At 41.8% G+C, this 17,168-nt stretch overlaps 1 long non-coding RNA gene across 1 annotated transcript; it reads right to left on the bottom strand.

Moving 5' to 3' along the window:
* Window positions 1–248: 248 nt before the first annotated feature.
* On the bottom strand, window positions 249–17,168 carry LOC131830480 (uncharacterized). Its single transcript, XR_009353177.1, has 3 exons — window positions 16,997–17,168; window positions 15,489–15,596; window positions 249–314 (listed from the first exon to the last, which is right to left on the bottom strand). It is a non-coding gene; the product is annotated as an uncharacterized LOC131830480 (long non-coding RNA).

The raw sequence follows: 17,168 nt of genomic DNA, 5'->3' as shown, positions 1-17,168 counted from the left end.
GATCTAGAAATATGACAATGAAGCAATTTAATTACTCTCAAGAAAATAATCAAAGTTTCCGGGGCGCCTGGGTGGCTCAGTGGGTTAAGCCGCTGCCTTCGGCTCAGGTCATGATCTCAGGGTCCTGGGATCGAGTCCCGCATCGGGCTCTCTGCTCAGCGGGGAGCCTGCTTCCTCCTCTCTCTCTCTGCCTGCCTCTCTGCCTACTTGTGATCTCTCTCTGTCAAATAAATAAATAAAATCTTTAAAAAAAAATCAAAGTTTCCATCTGTATCTTGGCTTTCCTTTCATGCACACCGATTTCAGCTTCTTCCCTGGAGTAGAATCAAAGAGAGATCTTTTCAGCAGGTAATCATCATGCAGGAAATACACTCTTAAGACACATAAATTTATTCAGCAAGTTACAATAAACTGCTCTCTATGTAACCAACCATTGGTTATTAGTATGTTGGTAATATTGGTAATGTTCCTTGGGAAATACAAAATTAAGGCCTTATTGATTAGCCTTTGAAAGACATAATAGCTGCTGTTCCACCTTGGTTAAATATCTTGTATATGTATGTGACAAGACAATTTCACAATCTCTTTTGTATTGTATAATTTGTTATGGGGTGAAGAAAAATTATGGAAGGGGTCTAAAATCTTTCTGCTTGCAGCCAGTCATCTTTTATTATGTCTTTTAAAGTTATAACGATTTTTCTGAATATAAAACTGAAAGTGTGAACAAATTACAGTATGTTTGTGCTCAGAGCCTTTACCAAATTTGTTGTATAGTCAGTGATAATTTTGTATACTTGTCTTTACTGATTTTAGATTCCAAAAATATTTCTCAAAGTCAGGTTCACTGTGAGACACAAAAATCTTCCATAAAGTGAGGAAAGTAATCCTTTATGTTGTCAAATCTAAAAATAAATTAAAGCTGATTCTTCCAACCTCGTGTGCAGATGTCATACCATATAACTTGGGAGCACAATCAGAGTTTTCATTAACCTTTTTGTACATAACAAAATATAAATCAGGAAAAGGTTTTTAGGAATGTTTTCTAAAATGAAACAATATTTAGAATCCATAGCTTAAGGTAACCCTTTCGGATTCCTTCCCTCTTTGGGAGCTCTGTACTATCACTCAATAAACCTTGCTTTGATGCCCACCAAAAAAGAAAAAAATAGAATGCATAGCTTCAGCAAATCTCAAGTATCCTTTCTCTCCCACTGCTGAAATGTTCTGTTTGGTTTTTGTTCTTTGTTTTTTGTTTTTTGTTTTAAGATTTCATTTGGGTGGCTCAGTCCGTTAAGTGTCTACCTTCAGCTCAGGTCATGATCTCAGGATCCTGGTGATGAGGGAGCAGGAGGCTGGCTGAAGACAAAGCAAAAAAAGCTGGCGCTTTGCAGCCGCCTCTCCACCCGCTCCCCTCCGTAATATGTGTAGCATTCCTCAGGCACCCTTGACTGCCATGAACGATAATAGTTGACTTGCAGAGATCACAATCCTGCAGGACAGGAATCTCCCTTGCTCTACAGATGTCCTAGAGATCTACAAACAGGGACGTTACCTTATCAACAGCACAAATTTCCAGAGGCAAATAACTCTCAGTTCCTCAAGCCCTAATGTCTCCCTGCCCACCATAAACGAAACTGGAGGAGGCTGAGGTAGAAGGGAATGTAAATGATAGCAGGATCACAACACCCCACCAAGAATCTCCCAACTATCTTGATGTTAATGGCTGGCCTAAAGACGACATTGATCACGCCACAAGGGCAAGGCCTCCCCCCCCCCCCACCCCACACCTTGTAGGCCCTCTTTAACATATGAAAACTCTGTTGAAACCTCCCATCCCTTCACCACCACCCCCCCACCGCAAGGTATATAACCTGCCATCCCTCAAAACCCGGGGCAGCAGCTCTTCCTGCCCACGGGTCCTGTTCCCGTGCTTTAATAAACCACCATTTTGCACCAAAGATGTCTCAAGAATTCTTTCTTGGTCATCGGCTCTGGACCTCAGCCCACCGAACCTCACCTAGGTTCTAGAACTTCATCACTAGGATCAAGTCCCCCATTGTCTCCCTGCTCAGTGGGGAGCCTGCTTCTCCTTCTTGCTCTGACCTGCCCAATCATACCTCTCATTCCCTCTCTCCTCTGTCTCAAATAAATAAGCAAAATATTTATTTACTTAGTTGCTTAAATTTTATTTATTTATTTGTTAGAGAGAGACACAGAGAGGGAACACAAGCTTGGGGAGTGGGAGAGGAAGAAGCAGGCTTCCCGCAGATCAGGGGGCCTAATGCAGGGCTCGATCCCAGGACCCTGGGACAATGATCTGAACCTAAGGCAGACACCCAATGGCTGAGCCACCCAGGCACCCTTAAATAACTCTTAAAAAAAAAATAAAGATTTTATTTATTTATGAGAGAGAGAGAGCATGATCAAGGGAGAGAGAAAGTATGAACAGGGGGCGGGGGAGAAGCAGAGAGAGAAGCAGGGAGTCATGGTGAGCAGTGAGCCCTTGTGGAGCTGATCCCAGGACCCCAGGATCATGACCTGAACCAAAGGTGGACAGTTAAGTAACAGAGTCACCCAGGCACCCCTGCTGAAATGGTTATTAATCCATTGCAACTATTTCTACAAGCCTTGAAAAGGCTTCACAGATACCATTAGGTATTGTCTTATTAAAAGCATTCCCAGGGCGCCTGGGTGGCTCAGTGGGTTAAAGCCTCTGCCTTCCGCTCAGGTCATGGTCTCAGGGTCCTGGGATTGAGCCCTGCATGAGGCTCTCTGCTCAGCAGGGAGCCTACTTCCCCTTTCTCTCTGCCTATGTGTGATCTTGTTAGGGTCCATGTTTAAAGGAGCGAGACTGATAAAAAGCGAAGGTCAAGCAAAGCTTTATTTCACGCTAAGCATCCAGAATCAAACCCACGGTTTGGGACAGCCTCTTACAGAGAGGGCGACCACTCCCAGCCTTATAGACTAACTTTTATAGAGCAGAGGCCATGTGGTTGAGCCTGGCCTCACACAGGTGGCCAGTGAGAAAGTTGCGTAGTCATGCTAGGTCACACACGGGTGGCCAATTGAATTACAATTCAGCCTATAATAGCTATTTTTTTTTAAAGATTTTATTTATTTATTTGACAGAGATCACACGTAGGCAGAGAAGCAGGCAGAGGGAAAGGAGGAAGCAGGCTCCCTGCTGAGCAGAGACCCCCCCCACACACACCCCATGCGGGGCTTGATCCCAGGAGCCTGGGATCATGACCTGAGCCGAAGGCAGAGGCTTTAACCCACTGAGCCACCCAGGAGCCCCTATAGTAGCTATTTGAACTAGCCTATCACCTTGGTCAGAATTGGCGCCCAAAAGGCGGGGCCCACATTCTTTACAGAGAGAGTGATTGGATGTCTCCACCTGGCCTGACCCATCCTTGCATTGGGGCTCTGGTTTCTCCTCTTAACCTGACCCGCCCTTGTATTTGGGCTCTGTTATCGGGGACTGGTCGACCATATTTTACTGCATAAACAACAAAATGGCTGTTTAATCCGAAATGGGATCGTTCTGGCTAAGTAGGCTCTCACAATCTCTCTCTGTCAAATAAATAAATAAAATCTTAAAAAAAAAAAAAAAAAAGCATTCTCGAAAAGTTCATTGTTTGGAGAGAACAAATGTATTTTGGGTGTCTGATTTTATCTACATGTGCTTCTTTTTAAATACTGTCTCTATACTTTTAATCATGACTCAAAGATGATTTATCACATATGTGTTGTACATGAGTGTTTTTGTCTTTGGGAAATTTGGGGGTAGCCAAGTTGACATTTTGCTGTTAATTTATCCTCCTAATATGTGAAAAATTATGAAATAGGGCTTTTTAAGATTCACAGACTAAATGGAATTAAGTAACTAAAAAATAAAATAAATATTTTATACAAAATACATAGAAACTAATGTTTAAATAAGCTGTATGCCCAATATGGGGCTCAACCTCATGACTCTGAGATCAAGAGTCACATGCTCTACCTACCCAACAAGCCCAGTGCCCCCCTACAGAGTTTATTTAGTGTTATGAATGCGGTTGCATCAGAGAATTCTATGGTAATTAGAGTTATGATATAATCCAATCTTTATTATTTTGCCCCATGCTAGTATTTATATGTTTATAAATATCTGAAGGCTCAGAAAATATTCTTTCTAAAGTTATCTGGGGCATCTGAGTGGCCCAGTTTGTTAAGCCTCTGCTGTTGACTTCCCTACTGAGAGCGAGTCTGGCCCTCCCACTCCCTCACCCCTCTCTCTGGCTTATGCTCTCTCTTGCTCATTTTCTGTCTCAAATAAATAAATAAATAAATAATTTTAAAAAAATAAAGTTATTTGGATAGTATTCTTTCAATATTAACATTAACTGCATTAACATATTTATTTAATAATTTGAAAGTTTTGTTTATTACATAGAACCACTATCTTTTATAATCCTCAATAATTATTGCAGCATTTTCCCTTTTTTTTTTTTAAAGATTTTATTTATCCATTTGAGAGAGAGAGATGAGAGAGAGTATGAGAGGGGAGAAGGTCAGAGGGAGAAGCAGGTTTCCCATGGAGATTCCAGGATCATGACCTGAGCTGAAGGCAGTGGCTTAACCAACTCAGCCACCCAGGTGTCCCCAGCATTTTACTTTTGCAATATATTTTTTAAAGGTTTTATTTATTTATTTGAGAGAGAGAGAGAGACAAAGTGAGAGAGCATGAGAGGGGAGGTCAGAGGGAGAAGCAGACTCCCCATGGAGCTGGGAGCCTGATGTAGGGCTCCCGGGATCATGACCTGAGTTGAAGGCAGTCGCTTAACCAACTGAGACACCCAGGCACCCTTACTTTTGTGATATTAAACATACAATCATATATACTTCAACCGACTGTTAGCAGTTCAACAGAGAAAGCACATCGTCAAATTTAACATTTCAAGTTACCAAGTTATCTGGAATTTAGAATACCTACACTTGAAAGTAGATATTCGGATATCAACAAGAACTATGAATGACACGCTACGTTTATGTTGTTGAAGATTGATGCACTGATGGGATGCGATAGAAATCTACCCAACCGCACAGCCGTCACTCTTGGACAGGACTAAGAACACCCGCAAGGACACTGAGCGAGCATTCAGCTACTCCACTTTGCAACGGCAGTGCAATCTTAAAATGTGGAAACATGGGGCAGAGAGCACAGGTGCACAGGATTAGAGAGGTTGGCAAGCTAAATGAATTCATAGAAGCTTGACAAAAGGGGTTTTGAAAGAATTAAAAACAACAAGTACCAGTCAGGTAGTAAACTAACATTGAACCGGTGAATAACATTTATCGAGCACTTCATACCATCACCTAATTGAATCCCTACATCAGCTACATCAGGTGGATGCCGCCAGTTTTTTCGTGGGTTTGTTTTTTTTTTTTACACTTTAGTTAATGTGAAATTTTGCTGGGCAATTCTCCATGGTGTTTCTACATGTGTTGTGACAGCTTTTATCTTGGACAAGCTTTTCAAGGATATTTGTTTGGCAAACAGTCTGAGAAAACAGAGGTAGTGTCTCCCTCTGGGGGAGAAGGCAGATTTGTTTCTTCACCAGGATAATAAAGATATCACCTTCCTCCAGGTCAGAGGTTGAACATGTATGCTATCATCACCCTACTAAGATCGGGACAGGACTGCCAGCTTAAATATTGGATACCTAGTTAAATTTGAATTTCAGATAAACAACAAGTATGCCCTATACAATAATTTTTTAAAAAATTTTATTTACTGGGGCGCCTGGGTGGCTCAGTCAGTTAGGCAGTGGCCTTTGGATCAAGTCATGATCCCAGGATCCTGGGATCGAGCCCGGCATCAGGCTCTCCGCTGAGCAGGGGGCCTGCTTCTCCCTCTCCCTCTGCCTGCTACTCTGCCTACTTGTGTTCTTTTAAAAAAAAAAGTATTTATTTATTTATTTGCGAGAGAAAATGAGTGAGCAAAAGCAGGGGGAGCAGCAGAGGGACAGAGAGAGAGGGAAAAGCATGCTCTCTGCTTAGCAGGGACCCAGAGGCGGGACTTGATCCCAGGACCCCCAAATCATGACCTGAACTGAAAGCAGCCACTTAACTGACTGAGCCACCCAGGTGCGCCTTCCCTATACAATACTTAACACTAAAAATTATTTCTTGTCTATTTGAAATTCAAACTTAACTCTATTTAATTTTTAAATTTGAGTTTAACTCAAATTTAACATCAGTATTTCTACTTGCTAAATCTGGCAACTCCATATCGGGAGTTTCCTAAGCTTGCTATCCCTTTATTGTGACACAGATCCTTTGTGTGTGAAACAGACACCTGGGCCATATTACATTGTCCTTATGAGCAAATTGATGGGAACATGAAGTTCATGCTGCCTGCTGGTCTGGGAGTAATAAAGTCCTTTGTCTCTGACCCAGGAGTCTCCTGCCTTCTCCAGCATCTCTAGAAACTATTGCAGGCTAACTAGTAAATTTTTGTTAAAGATTTTATTTATTTATTTATTTATTTGACAGCAATCACAAGTAGGCAGAGAGGCAGGCAGAGAGAGAGGAGGAAGCAGGCTCCCCGCCGAGCAGAGAGCCCAATTCCGGGCTTGATCCCAGGACCCTGGGATCATGACCTGAGCTGAAGGCAGAGGCTTTAACCCACTGAGCTATCCAGGCACCCCTAACTAGTGACTTTTTAAGTAGAGTAAAACTTCAGAGCGCATAGTTCCTACTTGAAACTAACCCCAGAGGAACACTGAGATTATTTCTAATCTTATTAGATAATATTACTATTATAAGCAATATTGTTATAAGTATCCTGGAACAAAGTTCTCTGTACAAAGGTACAAAAATATCCACCGGAAAATTTCCTGGAAGTGGAAATGCTGGGTCAAATGGTATGTACACTTAAAATGTTGAAACATATCAACAAATAGTTCTTCATAGAGGTCATACCCGTAAACCCTCACCAAGGATGCCTTAGAGTATCTGTTTCATTCCCCACTCGAGGGGACTATATTCTAAAGTTGTTTGATATTTGGCAACTTAATAAGTAAAAAAGTGGGAATTCATTTAGTATTACTTTGTATTTCTCTTATTATGAGTCAAGCTGAACATCTTAAGCTTAAAAGTCTTGTGAATTTCCTTTTCTGTGAACTGTTTACATTTTAAGCATTTTTCTGATGAGTTGTTGATATATTCTTTTAAGTTTTTATTTTATTTTTAAGATTTTATTTATTTATTTGAGAGAGAGACAGTGAGAGAGAGCATGAGAGAGGAGAGGGTCAGAGGGAGAAGCAGACTCCCCGTGGAGCTGGGAGCCCGATGAGGGACTTGATCCTGGGACTCTGGGATCACGACCTAAGCCAAAGGCAGCTGCTTAACCAACTGAGCCACCCAGGTGCCCCTAAGTTTTTATTTTAATCACCCAGTGCTCATCATAACAAGTACCTTTCTTAATTCCCATCACCTATTTTACCCATCTTCCCCCCGCCCCCCCCCCCCCCCCCACCGCACCCAGTGCGCCAATAACTCCCATCTGGTAACCATCAGTTTGTTTTCTATAGTTAGGACTCTGTTTCTTGGTTTGTATCTCTCTCTTTTTTCCCTACTTCACTTGTTTGTTTTGTTTCTTAAATCCCATATGAGTGGAGAGAAAAACAACAACAACAACACAAGAAACAACAGGTGTTGGCAAATATATGGAGAAAAAGGAACCCTCTTGGTCTGTTGTTGGAAATGCAAGCTGGTGCAGCCACTCTGGAAAACAGTATGGAGGTTCCTCAGAAGGTTAAAAATTGCATTGTATTGCTATAAATTTTCCTCTTAGAACTGCTTCTGTTGCATCCCAGAGGTTTTGAAACATTGTGTTCATTTTCATTTGTTTCTGTGTACTTTTTTATTTCTTCTTTTATTTCCTGCTTGATCCATTCATTGTTTAACAGCGTGTTATTTAATCTCGTGTATTTGTGATCTTTCCAGATTTTTTTCTTGTGGTTGATTACTAGTCTCATAGCATTGTGGTCAGAAAAGATACACATATGACTTTTATCTTTTTTTAATTTGTTGAGGCATGGTTTGTGGCCTAATATGTGATCTGATCTATTCAGGAGAACGTTCCATGTGCACCTGAAAATAATATGTATTCTGTTTTAGGATGGAATTTTCTTAATACATCTGTTTAAAACATCTGTTCCAGTGTGTCATTCAAAGCCATTGTTCCCGTGTTAATTTTCAGTTTGGATAATCTGTCCATTGCTGTAAAATGGGTGGTAAAGTCCCCTACTACTGAATTATTTTTGATTAGTTCCTTATGTTTGTTAACTTTTATTGTATTTTGGTGCTTCCAAGTTGGGTGCATAAATATTTATAATTGTTATATCTTCTTATTGGAGTTTTCCCTTCATTATTGTATAGTGTCCTTCTTCGTCTCTTATCATAGTTTTTGTTTTATTTATTTGTTTATTATTATTATTATTTTAAAAGATTTTATTTATTTGACAGAGAGAGACAGAGAGAGAGAGAGAGAGAGAACACAAGCAGGGAGAGTGGGGAAGGGAGAAACAAGCTTTCCACCAAGTGGAGAGCCCAGTGTGGGGTTCTATCCCAGGACCCTGAGATCTTGACCCAAGTCAAATCAGATGCTTAACAACTGGGCCACCCAGGCACCCCTATTTTTATTTTTAAAGTAGGCTCTATGCCCCATGTGGAGCCACAGAGGGCTTGAACTCACAACTATGAGATCAAGACCTGAGCTGATATCAAGAGTTGGGACACTTCACTGACTGAGCCACCCAGGCACCCATTTAGTCTTCGTTTTTGGTTTTTTTTTTTTTTTTTAATACTTTATTTATTTATTTGACAGAGAGAGAGATCACAGGTAGGTAGAGAGGCAGGCAGAGAGAGAGAGAGAGAGGGAAGCAGGCTCCTTGCTGAGCAGAGAGCCCGATGTGGGACTCGATCCCAGGACCCTGAGATCATGACCTGAGCCAAAGGCAGTGGTTTAACCCACTGAGCCACCCAGGCACCCCTAGTCTTCGTTTTAAAGTCTATTTCATCCAAAAAAAATATTGCTACTCCAGCTTTCTTTTGACATCCACTTGCATGAAAAATATTTATCCATCCCCTCACTTTGAATCTGCAGGTATCTTTAGGTCTAAAATGATCTCTTGCAGGTAGCATAGAGATGGATCTTTTTTTTCTTTTCCATTCTGTCATCCCATGTCTCTTGATCCAAGTATTTAGTCCATTTATACTCAAAGTAATGATTGATAGATAAGTATTTATTACCTTTTTTTTTTATTTGACAGAGAGAGACCACAAGTAGGCAGAGAGGCAGGCAGAGAGAGAGAGGAGGAAGCAGGCTCCCTGCTGAGCAGAGAGCCCGATGCGGGACTCGATCCCAGGACCCTGAGATCATGACCTGAGCCGAAGGCAGCGGCCTAACCCACTGAGCCACCCAGGTGCCCCTTTATTACCTTTTTATTACTGGTTGTGGTTGCTTTTGAAGATTTTCTCTGATCTCTTCTTGTCTCTCTTTCATGGTTTGTTGGTTTTCTTTAGTGATAAATTTGGATTTCTTTCTCTTTATTCTTTGCATATGGTCACTTAAGTTTAAACCCATTCTTTACTCCTCTTCTCCCCACATCTTAGGTGTATGGTGTCATATATTATATCCTTTTATATTGTGAGTTCCCTGAATGATTTTTTACAGAAATTCATATTTACCGCTTTTGTGTTTTTACCTTCCTTCCTATCATTTTTTGGTCTTTCCTTTTCACTCAGAGTCCCCTTTAATATTTCTGGCAGGGCTGGTATAATTCATGAACTCCTTTAGTGTTTGTTTGTATGGGAAACCCTTTATCTATCCATTTATTCTGAATGATAACTTTGTTAGAGTATTGTTGGCTGCAGATTTTTCTTATTCAGCACTTCGAATATATCATGCCACTCCTTTCTGGCTTGGAAAGTTTCCACTGAAAAATCTGCTAATATTCTTACATGGTTTTCGTTCATGTAACTGTCTTTTGTCTTGTTGCTTTTACGATTTTTTCTTTATCACTATATTTGCCATTTTAATTACAATGTGTTTTGGCATGGATCTGTTTTTGTCGATTTTGTTAGGGATTCTCTGTGCATCCTGAATCTGGATATCTGTTTCCTGCCCTAGATTAGGGAAATTTTCAGCCATTATTTCTTCAGATAAATTCTGTGCTCCCTTTTCTCTTCTTCTTCTGGGTCTCCTATAATATGAATGTTTTTACATTTGATGGAATCACTAAATTCCCTAAGTCTATTCCCATTTTACATAATTCTTTTTTCTGTCTTTTGTTCAGCTTGATTATTTTCCATTACACTGTCTTCTCGGTCATTAATTCATTCTTCTCTTTCTTCCAGACTGCAGTTCATTCCATCAAGTGTGTATCTCATTTTGTTTATTGAGCCCCTTATCTCCACTATGTTATTCCTTATCTCTGTGTTAACAGTCTCACTGATGTCCTCCACTCTTTTCTCAAGTCCAGGGATCAAGCATGTCACTTGTATCTGTTTTGGTTAGATCTCCTGCCATGGTCTTGTTTTATTCTTTCATCTGGGACAAATTACTCAGTCTTCTCATTTTGTCTAAGTCTTCGTGCCTGGTTCTCTGTGTTAGGAAAGTCAGCTATGTCTCCTGTCCTTAAGGTTAATTGCTTTATGAAGGAGAGGTCCCGTAGTGCCCTGCTATGTAATGTCCTCTGTTCCTCAGGGCCTGGCGCTTCTGGGAGCATCTCCAAAGTGTGCTGTGTAGGCTCTGCTGTTGTGTCCTGGCTGCTTTCTCTTTCAGGCCGGTCATCTGCCGAGGCTCTCTTTGCCTGTGGTGGGCAGTGTTTTGTCCTTGGCCGAAATGTTTCATGTTTTGCACTAGGTGTGCTTGTGAAATGAGACTTATTGCCACGGCCACCAGAACCAAGGCACTGCAAAACTCCCTGGTTGGGAGACACAGTGTTGGCAGGGGTTTGGGCTGGTCCTCTGAGGAAAGCGGCCACTGTAATGGGCCTGGGAAGGGTGGTTCCACCAGAGCATGGGGGGAGGCGGGGGGGGGGGGGGGAGGGGTTGGTATAAGCAAGTTAAGTAGTGTGCCTTGTGTTTATAATGAGGGCTGGGGAGGGAAATGGCTCCTGACAGTTTCTTTGTTCCTGGAGGGGTTTCTCATGAATGCTGCCTCTTTGGGGCATTCTTTGAGAAGAGCAACTAACCTCCCCACTGTGTGCCCCATGCGATCTTCAGATTGCTGTTTCCATACTGTAGGTCTGTTGGCTGTTTGCCCTGCCTTCTCTCTAAAAGTAGCCCCAATGTCCTCTAAGTTCTCCCACAGTCAAGCAGGCTGACCTTTAAAACTCCAGGCTCTAAGGCTCTCTTGCTTTCCAAGCCAATTGCTGCAGGGATTCATTTTCCCCACGGGCTCCCTGTGTGCTAGCTCATCTCTAGGGCTTCTTTCTCGAAGACTGCAGATCCCTCCTCACTGCAGCAACCAGGATCCATTTCTTTCCCAAGTCAGTTCCTGTATTTCCTACCTTCTTCTATGTGGCCTCTGGTCTACCTTCAGCTGTGGACTTTGTTCTGACAGTCTTCAGATCAATTCCTGGGGTATCTGGGATGATTTGATACTTATCTAGTTGCATTGATGGGATAAGATGAGCCTAGGATCCCCCCCGCTCCACCACCATCTTCCCCTCCACTATGCATTGATATTTTCGAGTTGCATGAGCTCTTTATACAGTACATAAATTAAACACTTGTTTTTCATGTCGTATATACTTTACCTAGTAAAGACATCTGCCATTTGGCATCTTGCCAAATAGAAATTTAAAATTTTTATGTGAACATTTTCAGTGTTTTATGACTTTTGGTTTTGGCACCTTGCTTAGAAAGGCCTTCCTCTCTCTCAGTTTTTTGGTTTTGTTTTTTAAATCCTTCTGTTTTTGAATTCTTCATGAGTAAAGCAATGACTCAAAACTTCAGCCTGGCTTTGGAAGCATTTTGTATCTCTCTAAGATATTTTTGGTTCAATGGCATTTTGACAGCACGAGGTACTTAATAAATCGGCACACTTGGATTTCTCAGCATTGGCACAGCAGAGGCTGTTTTGAGATTTATCAGAGGAAACTCTTGACCATGTCTGGGGTATTAAAGTCCCAAAGAAGCCCTCTTTGTTACTTCCAAAATGAGACTTTGACACTGGATTTCTCCAAGTTTCACTATGCAAGAAATAGAAATTTTTAAAAAAAGATTTTATTTATTTATTTGACAGACAGAGATCACAAGTAGGCAGAGAGGCAGGCAGAGAGAGAGGAAGCAGGCTCCCAGCTGAGCAGAGACCCTGATGTGGGGCTCAATCCCAGGACCCTGGGATCATGACCTGAGCCGAAGGCAGAGGCTTCAACCCACTGAGCCACCCAGGCACTCCAGCACTGTAGCTTTTAGTCCTCATAGTCGCCGCATGTGATAGATATTTCTGAAGTCATCTCCTGTGTGTTTAGTGGAGTAACCCTTTCACTAAAAAAGTCTATTTACTATGTTAAGGTTATAAAGATTTAATGTTAATGTGGAATGGAGGACATCCAATAGGCCTGCAGCAGCACTTTCAATTTCTCCATCTGTTGCTTCACTACCTCCAAAGACCTAATGACTATCTTAGAGGCAGAATGGTTTGAATACATAGACATCTATCAATGGACTTCTATTTTCTTCTTCCTTTGATCTAAGCGAGTGGTTCTAAAACATTAATGCATGTAAGAATTGCTGTACAGAGTTGTACCAAACCATTTTTACTGTAGTTTATATGTTAGGAGCAATTTAAGAGATGTTCAAGGTGATTCTGAATATAAATGATTTTTGCCTAATATGTTGGCGTTAGGCTGAATCATCTGCAGGGAAATGACACAGGACCAAGAGATTCAGGCTAGGAAAGAAAAGAAGACTTGAGAGAAGAGAAGGAAGAGACTTCTAGGTAAGGTGAGAGAGTGCCTATCCGGATACTAGACAATCTGAGGTCGAGGGAGGTGGGAAGGAAGCAAGGCCAGGAAGAATGAAGGCCAGATACTGTGGTGAAAGTGCTTTATCTGTACTGTCTCGATTATTATAGTAACCCTTTGGATATGGAAACTAAAGTGATGGGTGTTCAAATGACTTGCCTGGTGCCACAAAGATGGCAGATGGTTGAGCCAACATCCAAACCCAACATCCCGACCCAAAACCCAAAGACCTTTCTCACTCTAAAGTTCAAGGTCTTCCTACCATTGCTGGCTTCCTTATAGGTTAGGACTTCCTGAAGTCAGTCAGAAAGAACTCTCGGGAATGGAGATATGTTGGCTTGGGATGACCTAACGCTTGGGGCAAGATTCCTATAAGGCCGTGTAGGGAAATATTTTCATTCCTCATGGAGAACAGACAGGCTCACCTGGGATGGATAGTTTAGGAAACTGAACAGAATTTTACAAAAATAGCTGCGCCCTTGCCTATTCATGATTTCTTTCCTTCTGAAAACATAGAAGAGGCATCAAGACAGTGGGCTCTCATGTACACAGCAAGTGTGTAACACGTGGTGGTTTCCTTCAGGTGCTCACGTCTCTGGTCCCCTGGGAATATAATTTTAGTGTCCCAGTAAAAGATATTGTAAACCCAGAAGCCAGACCTTAATTAGGCTGAAAACTGAAATCACTCTAGAAAAAATCATGCCCCCCAACTTTGAGGACCTGCTAGCAGCTTTAGAAGAAATAGCCATGGGCTACAAGGACAACAGTGGAGATGTGTAGTCAACCCTGCCATACTCATTGGCAGCAGGAGAAGGCAGAACACTAGAGAAATATAAGAACCACTAAAGAAGGGGCGCCTGCATGGCTCAGTGGGTTGAAGCCTCTGCCTTTGGCTCAGGTCATGGTCTCAGGGTCCTGGGATTGAGCCCCACATCAGGCTCTCTGCTCAGCAAGGAACCTGCTTCCTGCTCTCTCTCTGCCTGCCTCTCTCCTACTTGTAATCTCTATCAAATAAATAAATAAAATCTTAAAAAAAAAAAAAAAAGAACCACTAAAGAAGTCAGGGAGTGCCCCAGACACTCATAAAAAAGAAGGGGCCCCATTGGCTTCGAAGGCTCATGAACACTACTAGCTAAGAGTGTAAAGTGAATTTCATTGTAATAGAACAAAGGCTGTCCATGTAGTAAAACTGGATTTCAGAATAGCTAAGAACTACTTTGCATTCACAACTAACACCATATACTGCTATAATTATACATAGCCAATGGCTTTACTCAAAGAAAATAAATGTGATATGATATTTATATAAATATGTTAGTCCATTTTCTAGGATCCATCAGCGAATTATCAAATAGGAAATAAAGAGTTTATGATGAAGGAAAAAGGAATTAATGCATAATCTATAACTTCATAAAACTAAACACACACACACACACATACACAAGTACCAGTAAAATGTGGGCTCTCTCTGTATTATTTCTTATAATTCCAGTTGAATCTACAATTATATGAATAAATTTTTCTATTTAGAAAAGTCTACAGCCTCAATAGTAATTAAGTGAATACAAATCGAAATAAAATTAAGTTCTGGTTATATAATGTGGATGCTAGAACAAATGAAAAAAGTTGGCAGGACATCCTGGTTGGCTCCTGATCTTGGGGTTGTGAGTTCAAGCCCCATGTTGGGTGTAGAGATTAATTAAAGATAAAATATTTTGCGGGCACCTGGGTGGCTCATATGGGTAAGCGTCTGCCTTTGGCTCAGGTCATGATCCCCAGCTCCTGGGATTGAGTCCCATGTTGGGCTCCCAGCTCAGCTGGGAGTCTGCTTCTCCCCCTGCTTGTGCTCTCTCTCTGTCTCTGTATCTCTCTCAAATGAATTTTTAAAAATCTAAAAAAAAATAAATTATATATATACATATATATTTAAAGATTATTTATTTATTTATTTGACAGACAGGGATCTCAAGTAGGCAAAGAGCCAGGCAGAGAGAGAGTGCGGAAGCAGGCTCCCTGCTGAGTGGAAGGCGCGATGCGGCGCTCAATCCCAGGACTGGATATCATGACCTGAGCCGAAGGCAGAGGCTTAACTCACTGAGCCACCCATCCGTCCCTAAAATATATTTTTTAAATGTTTCAAAAAAGGTGGGAGACATGTTACCCTCTTACATTGTTAATAATATTGCAAGTCAGTTCAATCAGTTCTGAAACAATCAGAGTTTAGCATTTTCTACAGTTAGAATTTTATACAGGTCATTGTGTAGTTCTTTTTCCTTGGATTTTTAAATTTTGAAAATCCTGCATGCTTCTTTTAATATGGGTAAGAAAGGGAAGATAAAAGAGTAATGAGAACTCTCCAAACTTAACACACATTTTTCTGTAAATTTAAAATTGATCAAAATAAGCCTATTAATTAAAAAAGAAAGAGGGATGTCTGGCTGGCTCAATCGTTTGAGTGTCTACCTTCAGCTCAGGTCATGATCCTGGGGTCCTGGGATCGAGTCCAGCTCCTCGGGGAGTCTGCTTCTTTTCCTCCGCATGCCACTCCCTCTGCTTGTGCTCTCTTCCTCTCTGACAAATAAATAAATAAAATCTTTTAAAAAAGAAAAAAAAAAGAAGGCAAAATACATGAAAAGTCATTAAACTGTATGCTTTAAATCAGGGAATTGTTTGGTATATTAATTAGATCCCAATAAAGCTGCTTCTTTAAAAAGTAAAAGGAAATGAAATGTGTATTTTGTAGTTCCTAAAGCAACCACAAAATAAAATATTAAAAGATATAGTAAAAATTATAATAAGTAAATTAAAATGTAATACTAAAATAGGTTCCCCAGAAAAAGGAACAGAGAAATGAAAAACAGAAAGGAAAAGCAGATGATTAATAATAAAATGATAGATGTAGGGGCACCAGGGTGGCTCAGTGGGTTAAAGCCTCTGCCTTCCGCTGGGGTAGTGATCCCAGGGTCCTGGGATTGAGCCCGGAATTGGGCTCTCCGCTCTGCGGGCAGTCTGCTTCCTCCTGTCTCTGCCTGCCTCTCAGCCTACTTGTGATATCTATCTGTCAAATAAATAAATAAAATCTTTAAAAAATAATAATAAAATGATAGATATAAATCCAGATCTACCAATAACTACACTTATTGTACATATAAAATAAAAGAGACTATCAGAGTAGTTGAGCAGATTGCTAGCAGCTCTATTGTAAGAGTGGGAATTCTAAGCTTTGGGCTCCTCATCTGTGACACAAACCCATCATAGGTGTAGTGCGCACCTGGTCACCCCTTATCATTCCAATGGGACTTGGAGGCAAGCAAAAGACATGAATTTAAAACTCATGCTACTTATGACCCAGGAGCCTTGTGTTTTGCCAAAATGAATGAAACTATGGCAGGTGGATCTGTTAGCTTGTTCGAGGGGTTGCATTTCAGACGCTCCAGTACAGCAGGAATGCAAGGCTGGTTCAATGCTCAGAAATCGGTCCTAATCTACCATATTAATCGCTTAAGGGAGAAAAACTATGCAATAATAGAAATTTATGCATTAAAAGCATTGGGCAAAAAAAGATTCCACTCACAATACACAATCCCAGCAAACTAGGAATAGAAGAGAACGTCCTCAACCTGCGAAGACGTATCTACAAAAACCTACAGTTAAATATCAGCTCGGCCTGAGTCCAAGGTAGACCAGAAGTGCCCTCGCTGAAGCAGGGCGGGACTGGGTGGATGGATACATTCCCAGCCTCCAGGGCCCTGGCCCCTGGCGGGAGGATTGGGCAGATGCGCACACTCTCAGAGTGCCTGGCGCCACAGACTCCGCATTTGCCCACGGTGGGGACCGGCTCCCTGACCCCCTTGGCTGGCTCAGGTCCCTCACAGTGATCCTGCCCTCGCCTGGGGTCTGCTTCAGGGAGGAACCAACCCCCGTACCCCCTTTCCGTCCAGCGCTCAGTGAAGAGCGAGTTTCCTCCCTACTTGAAGCTCACTCTGCACGTCCACCTCTCCGTCTCCCTCTCTCCAGCGCCTTTTAGCGCGTCTGGGTCTCGGTCCTCGTCGTTTGGAGACCCCCGGCAGAGCAAGACGACCTGCCACCCACGGTGCCACAGCCGCTGCGGCCAGCCGTGCCCTTGCGGCTCCCGCGGACGAC

Source organism: Mustela lutreola, chromosome 4 (genome assembly GCF_030435805.1).
Source record: "Mustela lutreola isolate mMusLut2 chromosome 4, mMusLut2.pri, whole genome shotgun sequence".
Lineage (NCBI taxonomy): Eukaryota > Metazoa > Chordata > Mammalia > Carnivora > Mustelidae > Mustela > Mustela lutreola.
The sequence above is the reverse complement of the archived record's forward strand: the minus strand, read 5'-3'. Positions and strand labels throughout refer to the sequence as shown.